Genomic DNA, 18902 nt, shown 5'->3' with positions numbered 1-18902 from the left:
TGGGAGGAATCAACCTCCCGAACTTCAAACTGTACTACAAAACAGTAATAATTAAAACAGCATGGTACTGGAACAAAGGCAGAACTGCAGACCAATGGAACAGGGTTGAATACACTGACATCTCCCCTCAATCATATGATCATCTAATCTTTGATAAAGGTGAAAGTAATGTGAAGTGAAGTAAGGAAAGCCTCTTTAACAAATTGTGCTGGCATCACTGGACGGCTACATGCAAAAAAAATGGGCTCAGAACTCTGCCTAACACCATGTACAAAAGTAAGATCAAAATGGATTAAAGACCTCAACATCAGACCAGAAACCATAAGGTACATTGAAGACAAAGTTGGCAAACCCTCATGACATTGAAGCTAATGGTATCTTCAAAGATGCCACGCCACTGGCCGAGCAAGTGAAAACAGAGATAGATAAATGGGACTATCTTAAACTAAGAAGCTTCTGCACCTCCAAAGAAACAGTGACCAAAATACAAAGACAGTCTACAGAATGGGAAAGGAAATTCGCCGACTACACATCTGACAAGGGGTTGATATCCAGGATATACAAAATACTGGTTAAACTCCACAAGAAGAAAACATCCAACCCCATCCAAAAATGGGGCAATGAAATGAACAGAAACTTTCTCAAAGAAGAAATCCGAATGGCAAAAAAGCACATGGGAAAATGCTCTACATCATTAATCATCAGGGAGATGCAGATCAAAACCACAATGAGATGCCATCTCACACCTCAGAGACTGGCCCACATTCAAAAGAACAAAAGCAACTGATGCTGGCGCGGATGTGGCGAGAAAGGGACACTCCTTCACTGTAGGTGGGAATGTCGACTGGTTCAGCCCTTCTGGAAAACAGTATGGACGATTCTCAAAAAATTAGAAATTGAGCTCCCATTTGACCCAGCAATACCACTCCTGGGAATACATCCCAGAGAGACAAAAATGTATAGTCGAAGTGACATCTGCACTTGTTTGTTCATTGCAGCACTCTTTACAATAGCCAGAAACTGGAAGAAACCTGAATGCCCAGGAACAGATGACTGGTTAAAGAAACTTTGGTACATCTACACAATGGAGTACTATGTAGCTCTTAGAAAAGATGAAGTCATGAAATTTACATACAAGTGGTACAACATGGAAAGTATCATGCTAAGCGAAATGAGTCAGAAAGAGAGGGATAGACATAGAAAGATTGCATTCATCTGGGGGATATAAAGTAACAAAATATGAGATTAATACCCAAGAATAGCTGAGATCAGCACCAGGAGGATTACTCCATAGCTTAGTGGCCAGTCGGGCATTCTAGAGGAAAGGGCAGCTCAGATAAAGAAGGGAACACCAAATAAAGGGTGTTTGGAGGATCCTCCCAGGAGGGGAGATGCATGTCGAAAGTGGACTATGGACTGAACATGTTTGCCACTCAATGCCTCTTTTGCAGACCACAACACCCAAAAGGAGAGAAAGAACACAGGGGATTGCCCTGCCACAGAGGCAGGGGGGGATGGGGGCATGGGGGTGGGGGGGATATTATCCATGGTGGTGGAAAATGGGCACTGGTGGAGGGATGGGTATCTGATCATTGTATAATCAAACCCAAGCACAAAAAATTGTAAATCTACAACTGTACCTCATGGTGTTTCACTAATAAAAAAAAATTTTTTTTTAATTTTTTTTAAACTCCCATCATCTAATTCATTTTTCCTAAAAGCAATTTAAAATCTTCTCCTACTCTAAAGAAATACCATTGCATTTTCTCATTGAAAAACTTAAATTTTTCTTTCTCTAAATCAGTTTTATTTTGGAGTCTGAAAGTTTTATTTTGGCTCTCTACTTCTCCCATTATAATTTTTTTTCTGAAAAACATTTAATGTAGTTGGCTTGAAAGTAATCCAAGGTTTAATATTCTATATGTTCTATATGAGACTGCAGGAAGCATTATTATAAGTAGTGAAAACTGGGTTGGTGCAGCACTTACTGCAAAACGGGGTATGCCAATAATCAGTCTCATGCACATCATTGTACAAGTTGCAGCTGAATAAAAGTCAAATTAAAGAATGACCAATTTATAATATCAGGAGACAGTCCTGGGCTAGCTAGGGAATAAAATCATTGAATCTACTACAAAAGAAACAACAGCTAAAATAAAAACACATCCTTACTGACTGGAAGAAAAATATTCAAATATCATATACCTAATGAAGGACTAATATCCAAGATATATAAATCACTCACAAACTCAAAACCAAACTAAAAATATCTGTCAAAAATAGGAGATTAATACCCAAGAATAGCCGAGATCAGTACCAGGAGGATTACTCTATGGCTTAGAGGCCAGCCGGGCACTCTAGGGGAAAGAGCAGCTCAGATAGAGAAGGGAGCACCAAATAAAGGGTGTTTGGAGGATACTCCCAGGATGGGAGATGCATGTTGAAAGTAGACTATGGACCGAACATGATTGCCACTCAATGCCTCTTTTGCAGACCACAACACCCAAAAGGAGAGAGACAACAAAAGGGAATGCCCTGCCACAGAGGCAGGGTGGGATGGGGGGATGGGGGTGGGAAGGATACTGGGATTCATGGTGGTGGGAAATGGGCACTGGTGGAGGGTTGGGAATTTGATCATTGTATAATTGAAACCCAATCGCAAAAATTTGTAAGTCTACAACTGTACCTCATGGTGTTTCACTAATAAAAATATAAAAAAAAAATAAAATATATCTGTCAAAAACAAAGAAAAGGAGTTGAACATACATTTTCCTGTAGCAGATATACAGATAATGAAAATGTATCATTACTACTGATGTCAGAAAAATTAAAATTAAAATAACAGTGAAAGATACTTCACACACACCTGTAAGAATTACTTCAAAAGTCCAGGAAAAAGACTGCTAGTAGAGATACAGTTAAATAGGAACCCTCATTTACCCTTCATGAAGTTGTCATCTACTATGATCTTTGTGTAAAACAATATAGAAACTTCTCCAAAAATGTAAAAAGAACTTTTATGTGATCCAGAAATTCCAAAATAATAAAATATTTCGAAGTAAAAACAATAAAATAAACGCAAAACTTACACTCTGAAAAATACATAACATTGTGAAAAGAAATTATGAAAAATTGAAATAACGTATGTATCATTGTTCTTGAACTGGAAATTTAAATTTTGTTAATAAGGCAATATTTCTAAAATTACCTCCAGATTCAAAGCAATTTCTATGGAAATATCACATGATTTCTTTCTTCCTTACATTCTGAACCTTAAGTTCATATGGAAGGCCAGGGACCCAAGATAGCACAATTGAACATCTTAACTTTGCAATTTCAACTTGCTATAAAATCGCAAGCCATGTGGTAATCAAATCCATGTGGTAGTAGCTTAAGAAGAGACATATAGTTTAATGTAATATAATTAAAAGTCCAAAAACAAACCCATACATCTATGTTCAGTTGATTCTTGGCAATAGTGGCAAGACCATTCCATGGGGGAAGAATTCTCTCTTCAACAAATTGTGTTGAGACGACTTGATTTCTATATACAAAAGAATCAATTTGGACCCCTACCTCTATCGTATGTAAAATCTAATTTAAAATGCATTAGGAGGGGCTGGAGTGATAGCACAGCAGGTAGGGCGTTTGCCTTGCACGTGGCCAACCAGGGTTTGATTCCCAGCATCCCATATGGTCCCCTGAGCACCACCAGGTGTAATTCTTGAGTGCGGAGCCAGGAGTAACCCCTGAGCATCGCCAGGTGTGACCCAAAAAAATTTAAAAAATGCATTAGGAATATAAAAAAAAAGCTAAAACAATAAAAGTATTAGAAAAACATGTAGGTAAAATATTCATACCAAAAGATGTATATTGTTAGGTGCTATATCAAAGGCATGATGAAGAAAAAAAATGTTGATAAACTGAACTTCACAAAAAATAGAGAACTTTTTTCATCACATAACATTATCAAGACACTCAAGACAGGGGCTGAAGCGATAGCACACCGAGTAGGGCGTTTGCCTTGCACTGAGTTGACCCAGGTTCAATTCCCAGCATTCCATATGGTTCCCCAAGTACTGCCAGGAGTAATTCTTGAGCGCATGAGCCAGCAATAATCCCTGTGCATCACCGGGTGTGACCAAAAAAAAAAGGCAAGACACTCAAGACAACCTACATAATAGGTTGCACATCAGTTATGTCATAAATTCTTAATCACTTATCACTTAATCCCCGTCATTCATCAATTTACTTGAGCGGGTGCCAGTAACGTCTCCATTCATCCCGGTTGCGTGCTAGTGTAGCCCAATGGTATCTGTTCGTTCTAGGAACATGCAGAGCCTCAAACAGATCATTCAGGGTCTTGACGAAGAAGTCTGACCATCTTATAGGTGGGCGTCCACGTGATCTTTTGATGTCCCGTGGAATCCAATCAGTAATGGCTCTAGTCCAGCGGTTGTCTGTAAACCTCATTACGTGTCCAGCCCATCTGATTTTTGATGTCTTGGCAAATGAGACAGCGTCCCTGATTCTTGAGTGTTGACGAAGATCAGAACTCCGGATTCTATCTCTCATTTGAGTGAATTTGAGTGTCATAAATTATTTGCACATAATTATTTGCACATCAGATATGTCATAAATATCTAGTGTCTAAGATACATAAATAAATCTTAGAACTCAACAACAGGAAGACAAGCAACACAATTCAAAATGGACAAAGAATTTGAATAGACATTTCTTCAAAGAAAGCATGCAAATGCTGGAAGCTTATGAAAAGACGTCCAACATTCTTAGTTATTAAGGAAACATAAGTGAATCCCAAAACAACAATGATACACTACTTCATGCACTCTAGATTTGTATAAAAAATTTTTAACAGAAAATAACCACAGGTGTATGAGTGTGGAGGATGATCTTGGGCATTCTGGTAATAGTGAAATAACTGGGTACACCAAGATCATGAATGTCAACATTACTGTAAATACATTACATTAACTGTCACTGTCACTGCCCTCCCGCTGTTCATCTATTTGCTCGAGCAGGCCTACTAACATATGTTACTGTGTTTGGCATATTGAATACGGGTAGCTTGCCAGGCTTTGCTGTGCGGGTGAGATACTCTCAGTAGCTTACCGGGCTCTCCAAGAGGGGCAGAGGAATCGTACTCTGGTTGGCCATGTTGGCCTCGTGCAAAGCAAGCGCCCTACCCACTGTGCTATCGCTCCATTAACTATAATTTTTTAAAATTTTTAAGTTAGAAAGTATAGAAAATATCAATTCTTGGCAAGCAAGAATGTAGATAATTGCAATCTTCACACATTGCTTGTTGAAAAGTAAAATGATGCAGTTTCCATGAAAAACGATTAAGTGGCTCTGCAAAAAGTTAATTATAGTTTTATTATATGACTCTACACTTCCACTTCTAAGCACATGTTCAGAACAGCTGTAAATATTTGAACAAGTACAAGTACATGCATGTTCATAATAGCACTGGGCACAGTCAAACTATGGAAATGGTCCAAATATCCATAATAGCTGAATGGTTAAAAACTGCAGTCTACAATGGAATCATTTTCAAGCATTAAAAGGAATAAAGAAATGAAATATATCTATAACTTGGTTGAAGTAAGGCTCCAGGGTGTTGTATAATGAGAGGGATTTCAACAAGAGACTTCAACAGAAGTTCAAATAAACAAGTTGATTCCTCCCAAGCCATGGAGGGAAGTACACAGGATCACTCCTGGATCATTCTAATGGGGCCACATGGGAAGATCAAGGAGAGAGCAGCAAGACCTGGGGATCAGTATGTGGAATGCAGGAGATTCCCACTAGGCTGAATTGGTCAGTCAACCCCCCACCAAAAAAGAGCGGGGTTTGATAAATTCTAGAGGAGTTTGTCTAAGAAAGCACAAGGAGCAGGATTTGGACTGGGCTCTCTAGCCCCCAGTTCTAAGACTTTTTAAAAGATAGAGCAGAAGCCTAAATGGAAACAAAAAATTTGAAAGATATGGCATTTTTTTCTGTTTATACTGTTATTTATTATAGAGACCACAGAGGAGTGCTGGGGCAGGATGGAGGTGGAGGTGCTGGAGGTGTTTCCAGCAATGATCTGCCCAGTGTTTCAGGCCTACGGGTGCAGAGCTCAAGGGCTACTCAGCATTCAGACCCATGGGTGCAGAGCTCAGGGGCTACTCGGCAGTGCCTGGGGAGCCAAACAGTGCCAGAGGTTGAACTTAAAGGTTCACACATGCTAGGCATGTCCTCTATCACTTGAGTCACAACCTTGGCTCTATTGTATTTTTGCAAAATACGTAAGACAACTATATTGCACACTTGGGCAATAACTAGACTGCAAAGCAAGCAGGGAGGTTACTTGAAAGTATAAATCAGGATAGTGGTTACTTTGGGGAGGGGAGGGGTGGGATGAGATGAGACACGGGGAGGCTCCTTGGGCAAAGTTCTCTTTCTTGGTCTGGATGGTGGTTATTCCATGTTCCCATTGATTGTAAACTTCATTCGGCCATGCATTTGTTTTATGTGACTTCCTATGGCTTTATTTGCTAGTCAAGCTCTAGTCTGGAAATGTTTATTCATACATGCAAACTAACCCTATGTATGCTTTTTAAAAAAATCTCAGGGGATTGCAATAAACAGACAGGACTGGAAATAGCTGCATCAATATTAAATAATACTCAGGTAAAAAATAATAGAAAGGTCAATAACTGAAAATAAGTAAATAAATTAAAGATTGATTCATTCACAAAATGACTCAATATTTTTCAAAGTCTTACATAAGAAGGCCTTATGCCAAACATACTCGGTGGATTCTTTAAGGTCAGAGGGAAACGACAGTGAAGATCAAGAAAAAGAAAAATCAGTTGGGGCTGAAGCATGGAGCGATAGTATAGCAGGTAGAGCATTTGCCAACTCAGGTTCGATTCTCAGCATTGATCTCCCGAGCAATGCCAGGAGTAATTCCTAAGTGCAAAGCCAGGAGTAACCCCTGAGCATCGCTGGGTGTTACCCAAAAAGAAAGAAAAATCAGGGCCTTGAGCAATAGGACAATGGATAGGGCATTTGCCTTGCACGAGGACAACTAGAATTCGATGCCTGACACTATATATTTTCCGTCAAGGCCACCAGGAGTGATCCTGTGCACAGTCTGTAGTAAGCCCTAAACACTGCCAGGTGTGGGAAAGATAGAAAGAAAGAAAGAAAGAAAGAAAGAAAGAAAGAAAGAAAGAAGGAGGAGGAGGGAGGGAGGGAGGGAGGGAGGGAGGGAGGGAGGGAGGGAGGGAGGGAGGGAGGGAAGGAAGGAAGGAAGGAAGGAAGGAAGGAAGGAAGGAAGGAAGGAAGGAAGGGAGGGAGGAAGGGAGGGAGGAAGGGAAAGGAGGAGGGAGGGACAGAGGGAGGGAGGGAAGGAGGGAGGGAGGAAGGAAAGAAAGAAAGAAAGAAAGAAAGAAAGAAAGAAAGAAAGAAAGAAAGAAAGAAAGAAAGAAAGAGGGGGGAGGGAGGAAGGAAGGAGAGAGAGGGTGAGGGAAGAAGAGAGAAAAATAAGAAAGAAAGAAGAAAGGAGAAATAAAATAATAATAAAATAAAATTTGGGTATTAACCAATGATGAAACTTTGATCTTAATCAAAAGTGCCATGAATTGAGAATACTGATTAAAAATCTCATTTAAAATATGGATAAAATTATGTGTGCTTTATTTCATCACAAGACCACAACAACCCTCAATGCTGATCTCACTTGTGAGCTTACTGGCTCAGCGGTGTCCATTGTACTACCATCTTCTGGTGATCAGTCTGAGAAGCCCTGACAAGTTTTCATTTGGTGAAGTAAGTGCCAAGCACCATAGGCCCACTCCTTACCTTTCCCTGGGAGTTTGTTATTATCCCCACTTTACCGATTCAACAAATAGATGTGTTATGCCCGGGACAACAATATGCAGCACTATTCTGGGTAAGAAGCTTGGGGGTCACCCATTGACTGTTAGCACCAGCCATGACCAAACTCCCTGCTGTTCAACTCCTGCAGAAATCAAGACCATCTCTCTCTCTCTCTCTCTCTCTTTCTCTCTCTCTCTCTCTCTCTCTCTCTCTCTCTTTCTCTCTCAGTTTCAGATGCTCTAGAGAGGAAAGAGGTGGAATTTATTCACTCACAGCTGCTTTTATTTATTTGTATTTTATTTTATTTATTCAGTCAATGCTGCTTAGGTACTCTTCGTCAGAATTTCCTCACAGACACAAGAGGCCCTGGAGGGAGCGGGGGGGTGGGGGGAGATATTCGAAAATTATAAGCAAAGACCAGTTCCCAGAAACCTATCAAATGAGACCAAGTGAAGAGAACAGGAGGGATTCTTCCTGTTTCTCAGCTCTGTCATGCCCAGACAAATGCAGAATTTCCTTCTTTTCAAAATAAATCTCAGAGGGATTGGAGCGATAGCACAGCAGGTAGGGTGTTTGCCTTGCATATGGCCAACCCAGGTTTGATTCCCAGCATCCCATATGGTCCCCTGAGCACTGCCAGGAGTGATTCTTGAGTGCAGAGCCAGGAGAAACCCCTGAGTATTGCTGGGTATGACCCAAAAAGAAAAAAAAAACATAAAAATAAATCTCAGAAATAATACCACACTCGGTCCTATTCTCTGGTTGTGATAAAGTGAGGCCGCTGGCCCAGGGATCTTGCTGTCTTCTCCCATCCACTCCTATAGCTTCTCTGCTCCTCCCAGATACTCCTCCCACCTGACTGCACCAACCCTTCTTTTCTCCAGTTCCTGATTAAGTGGGATTTTTCTACAAGCAAAGAAATCTAACACATGTGAGCCTGAATTTCAGTGTTAATTTAAGAATTGGCATATAGACACCCTTTGAAATATAGCACCTCACTCAGAAACGAAAGCCCCTCAGGGTCAAGTTCCAATCAGCAGAGTGGAGAGCTTTCATTGCACCCTAGAACTTTCCACCCTGCCTGATTTCTTGCTGGCTCCTGGTGGGTGCAGTCTTGTCTCAGTCATTTCCAGGAAGTCAAGCACACCATGTTTGCTGAATTAGTAGTTCACAAACTGTTTATTTTCTAAGTGATGCTCTGGAAACACAAGCTGTCATCCATGCCCAAACTTTGCCCTTCCAAATGCCCTGTAATAAACCTGGTATATGTGGTCTTACATATGCATGAATCAGACTTCTGCTCATATCTTCAGGGAGAGAGGTTTTAACCAGTACAGCTTGACCCCACCTCGCTCAGACAGAAATATCTCCATGACTATAAACAGTATTTGCCCATTGTTCAAATGCTTTATTTGACGTCCCGCTGGTTCTATTCTATTGTTTTGGGGGTTTTTTTTTTTGGTTTTTCTTTTTTTTTCTAGAAAATACTGAATGAAAAGACTTGACTCAAGAACAATACCTTAAGATGTATAACAATACCTTAAGATGTATGTATAGATCTTCAGAGGTGCCAAAACAGATGTCCCCAGCTTCCTCGGGTACAATTATATCCTTAACTACCCAAATATGGTCTAATGTGAAGGCCAAGAATCAAATAAAGGTTTATGTATGGGGTGCAGCCTTGACCAAGATGGTGTTCAGATGTTGAAGAGGAAACAGGAATGGTACCATCTCTCACCTCCTTACCTTTCTGAGAAGCGACCCAACACCACCACCTCGTGTCAATCTTTTCCCAGCCTCCACTTACCACATGTTCCAGGGGTGTGGGCAGGAAGCCCCGTCTGTGCTTGAAGAAGTCTTGTTCCAGGGAGTATGTTTAACATGGCCCGCTGAGCAGTCTAATATATACATTCTTCTGTTACTCAGTAGACCTTTTGTTTCTGGTGAACAAAGGTCATCGGCAGCCCAACCTCTTTCCAGACCAGGAAAGGAAGGGCACAAGCCACGCACTCACAGGGTGGAATCCGGGGGGCTGCAGCCCATATTCTTCTTCACAGGAGCTCAGGGAACACAGGTGATTTCATTCCCCAAATCTAGTTTTTCCCAGCCCACAGAATGAACACAAAAACAATATCCTCCCTGGCCATTCTATAATGAGATATCAATGTGACCCCCAAAGTAGTAAATCAATATTGATCATTCCTATAGTTTTTGGGGTGATTATTCTATTAATAATTTATCTTTAATCACATCATTATAGAGAAAGAACTTGTGCGTCTCTTGTCCTGCCAGGAAGCCAGACAGATATTGTGAGCTCAGCCAAAAGACACCCCAGCACTCAGACACTGAAATTCTGTCTCTTCAGGATGTGAAGGTGATGTGGCTGTGACATCTGTCACCCCACTGATCGCCCCAGGGTTGATGCTGGGTGTCCCCTTCCTTCCTCACTGTTCCATGTGCATCCCTCTCAAAGCTGTGTGCTTGGTCCAAGAGGCCGGTCTTTCCAGAACAAACACCATTCCTCAGTGGCGGATATATGAGTATTACACGCCCTGCTAGAACCTCCAAACAAACTCTCAAGAATTCTGTGCTTCATGTATCACCTGCATCTCTTCTCTTGAGATGTGTACTTTCATGCTTTCATGTCTAGTGCTAGGGTGTATGTAGGGGCGTTCTCTCTCTCTCTCTATCTCTCTCTCTCTCTCTCTCTCTCTCTCTCTCTCTCTCTCTCTCTCTCCCCCTCTATCCACACCTTAAAACCTCCAAATAAAATCTATTTATTTCACTGTTTGTCTACTCCTGAAATTCCTTTCTGCAAGGTGAAACAAGAACCCAGTAACCCTGGCTCCCGGGTGGCAGAGGCAGTTGGGGAGAAAGTAATCGTCTTTCTCCTCCCCGCTTCACATAAGTCACCCGTGGAACCCACCGACATCAGTTCTATTTCAGTGAAAGTGGGCTCACATTTCAGAGTGGAGATGCTGGTAGTGAATATGGGCAGTTCTAAGATTTGTTTCTGAGGAATGTTATTTGGAGGATCCTGTGCTGTTGGGAATGTGCTATAAAATTTCTCTGCACTAATTATTGGAAGGAAATTATCATAATCATTCATTCTGAATTTATGTTTAATTCTCATATGCCTAAGGGCCATTCTGGATTTTTTGTTCATTTTGTTTTTTATTTTGTGTGTGTATGTGTGTATATATATATATGCGTAAAATACATATGTAAATGGTTTTTGTTCTTTTATAAACATTCACCAAACGTTACAACCTTTTATAACAATGAATAAACCCTGTTTCTGCCAAAAAAAAAAAAAAGAATTCTGTGCTTTCTGTGCTGCTTTTCTGCTGCTGCCTCCTGTGTCTACCTTCTCAGGACTTTGGGATCACTCCCACCTGACCTTCCAGACCGGAAGCACTCACCCCAAACAACCAATTTAGAACTTGGAAATGCCAACAGAGATGATGTTGCTGAGTGGGTTCCTAGCCAAGAGTCTAGTCAAGGAGCTGCCTTTGCCATTTTCCCTGTAGCTGCTTGTCCTTTTTGAGGTCTGGGGTTTTCCTGGACCATTTTCTGGGCAAGTGTCTTGTTTCGTTTTGTTTTGTTCCAGGTTCCCTTTTCCTGGGCAGCAGTGTCTATTTTTTCAGGCTCCCGTAGAAGTGGTTAGACCTGTCCCTTCCCAATTCCGAAGTCCCTGCCCTGAGTGAGGTGTCCCTAGTTTTGAGCCGTGCCAGTGTCAGAACCCATTGTCAGCATGGGCCTGACTGCTAAAACCTAGGGCCTTACTGCTCTGTGCTGTGGAAATCCAGAGGACAGAGCCTCTAGGTGCACACGGAAGTCAGGGGACGCTCAGGCGAGAAGTCAGATTGTTTTAAAGGCCCATCCTACGGGCAGAGGACAAAATAATTGTGGCCTACGCAGTAGATGTGTTAGAAGCACCTCAAGAGAAAAGAAATTAAAACCAGGAGTAACTCTCAGTGCTGGGATGGAGAAGCAGCCTCATTTGTTCACACTCCAGAGTTTTGTGGGGGTTCACACAAGTCAAGCCTCTTTGCCAGATGATTTGCCCATAAGCAAGAAGATCTTGGTGGGGGGCAGAAAAAAAAAATCTTGATTTGTGAAAATCAAGCCAGAAGCAGACCTCATGGCGCCACCATGAGGCCACAGCTAGAAAATGCACATAGGAAGTAGCCCGCCTGTCTGGGACTGTTTCTGCATCCTGGGCAGACACCCTGACCCAGAGTGAAGAGAGATCTGAGTTCTCCATGTCCATATGACAGACATCAGTCAGCAACATGCATGCATGCATCACTGGTCAGCACTTGTATGAATACGTCTCCTGTAATATTTGAGTCAGCAACCCACCTGGGTGGATCTAGAGAGATAAAGTGAAGTTCTCCGGTTTGGGGGTGGTGCATGTCAGGGAGAGAAAAGCAGAACTTACAGCACGGGAAGATAATGGGACTAAGGAGAAGGTGTGTGGCGAAAGGCTGAGCCTGGAGAAATCAGCAAGATTCAGAATATTATGGGGTGCTTTTGGTGTCAGAAGGGCATTTGTCTTAGATGTGGCAGATCCAGGTTGGATCCCCAGCACCTCATATGGTTCCCCAAACCTGGAGTGATCTCTGAGTGCAGAGCCAAGAATAAGCTATGAGCACCACCACCACCCCCCAAAAGAAAACCCCACATGATTCTATAGTTTTCACTTAACAGGTCACTGGTGTCTCAAGTTCCCTCTGTGCTGCGCTTGGATCCTCCGACTGGACCTCCCTCCCCTCCTGGGTCTGCCTGAAGAACTTGATACAGTACAACTTCTGCTACCCAGTGTGGGGAGGAAGCAATGCAGTGGGACCGATGCAAAGTCAAGTTGAAATCCTGATTCCACCACCAGCCACAGATGTGGCCCTGGTCAATTTCCTTCACCTCTCCAAACCTTAACTTTCTCACCTGCAAAAAGGGAGGACTCAAACCTACCCAGAATTGTTTTTAAAAGTTCACGTCATCTGGGGCCAGAACAACAGTACAGCAGATAGGGTATCTGCCTTTCATGGGCTACCCCAGATTCGATCCTCAACATCTCATATGGTCCCCCGAGTGCTGCCAGGACTAATACCTGAGTGCAGAGCCAGGAATTAGTGCAAAGCAATCCCTGAGTATAGCAAAGTATGACATACACACACCCCAGAAAAAGTATATGCCACTACTGCTATGAGGTTCACAATCTTTGCTAAGAATTACTGCCATCTGGAAAGTTCTGAATTGGGGGTAGAGCAGTGAGATTGACAGTGGATGTCCACAGGTCTCACCTTCCCCCTCAACCCATGAGTCCTCTGGAGTGAGAAACCACATGTTCATACCTAGAACAAGCATACCCCAAACTGTCAGTCAAATGAAAAATAGTCAAATCTCTCTTGGGGCCAGAGCAATATTACAGTGGGTTGGGCATTTGCCTTGCACACAGCCAACTTTGGTTAAATCCTTACCATTTCACATGGTCCCCTGCTCACTGCCAGGAGTAATTCCTGAGTGAAGAGCCAGGAGTAACCCTTGAGCATCGCTGGGTAAGACCCAAAAAGAAAAAAAAAAAATTAAAAGAGCCATCAGACTACAGTCACTTTCTTTTTTTATTATTTTTAATGTTTTTGCTTTTTGGGTGACACCCGGCGATGCTCAGGGGTTACTCCTGGCTCATGCACTCAGGAATTACTCCTGGCGGTGCTCGGGGGACCATATGGGATTCTGGGAATCAAACCCAGGATGGCCGCAAGGCAAACACCCTACCCACTGTGCTATCGCTCCAGCCCCTACAGTCACTTTCTTTCCTGGGCTAGTTTATTCCAGAAGTTTCTAGCACCTAAAACTCTTGCTTTCACCAGCAGGATCAAGACTTTCTTCCGCATGCTAAGAACCTGCAATGCCAGGGTGGAAGCCTGGCTTCAGTGTTGGTCAGGTGATCCTTGTCCCCTTGTTTTCATCTCTGGAAGCCATCCAAGACTTCGAACACTGGCAGCCTCCCTGAGCCCCCAAATGCCACATCTGTCACCAAAGCACCATGGATAAGTCATAAAGTATGTTTGCAGAGAGAGAATCCATCTCTACAAGCCTCAATTATCCTTCAGATTCCCAGCTGGTGGGAGGCTGGATATTCCTATTAATCTCATGACCACACATGCCACTCCTGACTTGCCCACTCATTCCACCTGGGTCTGGAAGAATCTCTATAGAAAGGATGATGTGTTGCTGTCCCAAGTATCATTTGCTTTGAAATGAAAGCACCGCACTCCCCCAAAGCCTGTCATTTTTTGCTTTCCTCTCCAGAACGATTAACCTCATATCCAACTGCCAACAAGTCCAATCCCAACTTGCTGTCATCTGGAGCATGAACCTGGGCTTTTGAGGATTCCTGAGTACCAGATGCCCAGCTGTGTGGGAAAAGCTATAATAGAGAAATGTGAAAGGTCAGAAATGAGGAGTGAAGATACTGGGCAATTGGATACAGGGTCAATGATTGATAGTGGATGGGGCTATAGATGGGTGACAAATGATGTTAGTTAGATGGCATTGGGTTGTTATTTGATGAAGATGGATGGATGGATGGATGGATGGATGGATGGATGGACGGACTGATATTTGAATTGTGGTGAATGATGACCAGTGAATAAATAGGGAGATGGATGGATTGGGGAATAGATAGTTGAAGGTGAATGGACAGAAAGATGCAAAATGAGGGCAATGGGTATGTAACTGGATAGAGAGAGAGACCTAGGAAGAGGTCTTCATGCCCCAGTGATCACAGATATTCGCTCTCAATGGAACGAACATCTCCAAATGCAACAGTTATGTGTACCAAGAAGTCAACATGACAAATGATCTGGCACCTGATTTTCTCAGGAGGAAGAGAGTAGCTGGAACGCCTTCAAGAGCATTGAAGAAACTTAGCTAAGAGGATGAAGAAACTCTGGCTCTGGGCACATCTCTTCAATTCCACTGTTCTTCCTGCATTAACATACGCCTCAGAGACCTGGGCCCTATGAAAACAGGATGAGAACACTATTCGGATCTCCCAAAGAGGAATCGAAAGAGCTATGGTTGGAGTATCATGCTTCACTCAAGTGAGAGAAAGAATCTGGAGTTCCGAACTCCATCGACGATCGAGAATTAGGAATGCTGTCTTATTTGCCAAGGCATCGAAAATCAGATAGGCTGAACACGTAACGCGAATTGGAGACGACTGCTGGACTAGAGCCGTTACCGACTGGATTCCACGGGACGCCAAAGATCACATGGCCGCCCACCTATGCGATGGTCAGACTTCTTCATCAAGACCTTGAATGATCGATTTGAGGCTCTTCGTGTTCCTGAAGCGAGCAAATGCCATTGGGCTACACTAGCATGCAACAGGGACTAATGGAGATGTTACTAGCACCCACTCGAGCAAATCAATGAGTAACGGGATGTCAAGGGATCAAGTAATCAAATTATAATATTTATAACCCTATAAATATGGCTCAAAATGGACTAGAATCCTGAGCAGTTGCCACAGAACAAGTTCCTTCCCAGGAAAGAGTTCCTCTCACACTGAAACTCTTTTCTGTTACCTTGGCCATGACCCTGCTTCCAAGCAGAGAAGAGAGGGGTGTTAAGGGCAGAAATATCAGGGAGGAAACAAGCTTCAGAGTCTGCAAATACAAAATTGTATTAACTCCATGGATTAATGAATTGGAACTCAGTCATCTGAACATAGAACCCTGTGCATGTATAGGGTTCCATTCCCACCCAGCAGTTAAATCATGCAGGCGTCAGAGCAAACACGCCCAGGCAGCCCTTACCACTGACAGAGCATCCTCGGCGACACTCCTGCCTGTGTCCACAGCATTCTGTGACTCCTTTTTATCTTTCCTCCTTCCTTTCCCCTGTGGATGCTCTTGTTGCAACATCTGGGTATTTTTCACATTCTCAGTTGTGATGCCAATCAGGGCATTCAAGCCCAATACATCAGGATCCTCCGTGAGCTGTATTGCGGATTCACTACCAGGATCTCACCATTCTACAAAGAAGTGATCGTTGATGTCAAGAGAGGGGTGCGGCAGGGTGATACCATTTCACCGAAACTCTTCAGTGCCACCCTCGAGAACATCATGCGACGACTGGAATGGGAAGGAATGGGAGTGAAGATAGATGGTCGGCAACTACACCACCTCCGCTTTGCTGATGACATTGTTTTAATAACACCAAACATCAGCCAAGCGGCACAAATGCTGGCCGACTTTGACCGTGAGTGTGGAAAGGTAGGACTACAGCTGAATCTTACGAAGACAATGTTTATGAGAAACAGCCTTGTTCCTGATGCCCCATTCGCTCTCAATGGAACGACCATCTCCGAATGCAACAGCTATGTGTACCTAGGTCGAGAGGTCAACATGACAAATGACCTGGCACCCGAGCTGCGCAGGAGGAAGAGAGCGGCTTGGAACGCCTTCAAGAACGTCGAAGAAATAGCTAAGAGGACGAAGAACCTCCGGCTCCGGGCACATCTCTTTGATTCCACTGTTCTTCCTGCATTAACATATGCCTCAGAGACCTGGGCCCTACGCAAACAAGATGAGAACGCCATTCAGGTCTCCCAAAGAAGAATAGAAAGAGCTATGCTTGGAATATCACGTTTCACTCAAATGAGAGAACGAATCCGGAGTTCTGACATCTGTCGAGGATCAAGGATCAGGGACGCTGTCTCATTTGCCAAGGTGTCGAAAATCAGATGGGCTGGTCACGTAATGAGATTTAAAGACGACCGTTGGACTAGAGCTGTTACTGATTGGATTCCACAGGATGTCAAGAGACCGCGTGGCCGCCCACCTACCAGATGGTCAGACTTCTTTGTCAAGATCATGAACGATCGGTTTGAGGCCCTCCATGTTCCCGGAGCGAAGAGATGCCATTGGGCTACACTAGCACGCGACAGGGACAAATGGAGACGTTACTGGCGCCCGCTCGAGCAAATCGACGACTAATGGGAAGTTAAGTGATTAAGTGAAGTGTGATGCTTGTCGGGGGTGGCCCATCAAGTTGTGGTGCTTGTGCACTCTGTTGAGGTGCTCCCTGGAGTACTCACTTTTTAGGGGTGTTGATGCTTACACATGTTTTTTTTATGCTTGCCAGGGGGTCAGTCTTTCGTTTCGGGGCTCATACACACCTGACTGCAGCGGAGCCAGAAACAGTTCCAGCATCAGGAATTATACGTGGAGAGTTGCCAGGATTGGGCTTGGCTCATATAAACAGCATCAGAGATTCAACTCAGAGCCTCATGCTTGCAAGGCAAGGACCCACCAAGCCTCCTCACAGCTCCTCCACTAGAAGCGAATGTTATCATTGTTAGCGGACTCCTCAAATCCTTTCCCAAAGGCACTAACACAACAGAGCTGAAAAGCAAACTCAGTATATGACCTGGAGCAATAGAACAGCAGGGTTGGCACCTGTCTTGCAGGACCAGCTTTATCCATGCACCTTACATGTTCCCCTAAGCCCTGCCAGGCATTACACCTGAGCACAGAACCAAGAATAGCTCCTGAGCTCCGCCAGATGTGATTAAACCCCACTCAAAATATAAAAATAAAATTTCCTTTAAATAAATAAACTGCACAGAAAGCCAGGAATAACTCTGGCCTTGAGGAGGGCTGCAGTCAGGCCTGGGCTGTGTGGCTTTCAGGCCATAAGCTGAGCAGCCATCTTTCCTTGACCAAAGCACCCAGGTGTCTCTCTGTGGCACTGCTCTGCCCCAAGGATGCCCACTTGTGCCTGCTGTGGACCAGGACCAGGACAGGTAGGGCCTAGCACAGACACTTTCTTTCAAAACTACATCTAGTATCCCTGTGCACTGCAGAATGCAATCCACTGGTGGGTGTGACATCTACCAGAGCTGAGACCAGTGTGTGTGTGTGTGTGTGTGTGTGTGTGTGTGTGTGTGTGTGTGTGTGTGTGTGTGTGAGAGAGAGAGAGAGAGAGAGACTTTCACAGTGCTCCTGCCTACATACATAGACTGTAACCAAGGATAAGGGGCAATTACATTTAATCATTCACAAATAGGGGGTCTGAGCAGAGAAGCAAGGGTGAAGCCAGGGTGTTAGAGAAGAGTGACAAACAGATCTGCTGATGGGGACAGGCTTCTTTTGAAGGGTCACCTTTATGTGTCTCTCCAGTTGGCACCTGGCTCATTCTCCAAGTGTGGGACCCCCACTTCAAACTGGATCCTGTACTCATCCTCAGCCTCACTTCCTCTCCTGAAAAAGAATAAAGAGAAGAAGGTGGGCGAGAGCTGGAGGATGAAAGGGGCACCACGTGCAGAGAAGGTGCTGCCCTTATTTTGAGCTAGCAAAATGCTGACACTTTACATGGATAATTCCATTAACTTCAAAATCCGACTAGTGAGTGAAGTGCCATTTCTACCTGCATTGAGGGGAAGAAATCAGGAAGGTACAGTGATTTGCCCAGAATCATATTTGAGAGGACCAAAGGACCAAGGAATTCTCACCAGGCAGCTATCTGGCTAAGCATATTCTTACCCACAATAATGGATTTGCAAGTCAAAAGAAGCATTCCATATCACTTGTTCAAGGGTATATTCTTAGTTTGACCTTTAATAAATATACTCAAATTTTCCAGGTCTAGATCCAGATCATGATCACAACGATCACGACCATCCTGTTGTTCATCGATTGCCTGGAGCAGGCCCCAGTAACATCTCCTTCATCCTATCCCTGAGATTTTTTAAAAAGTGCCATATTCAAGGCTCTTTCAGGGTTAGGAGAATGAGACTCATCATTGTTACTGGTATTTGGCATATTGGGTATGCCATGGGGAGTTTTCCAGACTCTGCCATGTGGGCAGGTTACATTTGGTAGCCTGCCAAGTTGTCCAAAGTAAGAATGAGATAATAAGATGTCGCAAATGCGGCCGCCCACTTCCAGGAGCTGGGTTTTATAGTCTCTGGGTCTTGGCCATTGATGGGATTACAC

The sequence above is a fragment of the Sorex fumeus genome, unplaced genomic scaffold (genome assembly GCF_029834395.1).
Source record: "Sorex fumeus unplaced genomic scaffold, SorFum_2.1 ptg000078l, whole genome shotgun sequence".
In the NCBI taxonomy this organism is placed as follows: Eukaryota; Metazoa; Chordata; class Mammalia; order Eulipotyphla; family Soricidae; genus Sorex; species Sorex fumeus.
The sequence above is the reverse complement of the archived record's forward strand: the minus strand, read 5'-3'. Positions refer to the sequence as shown.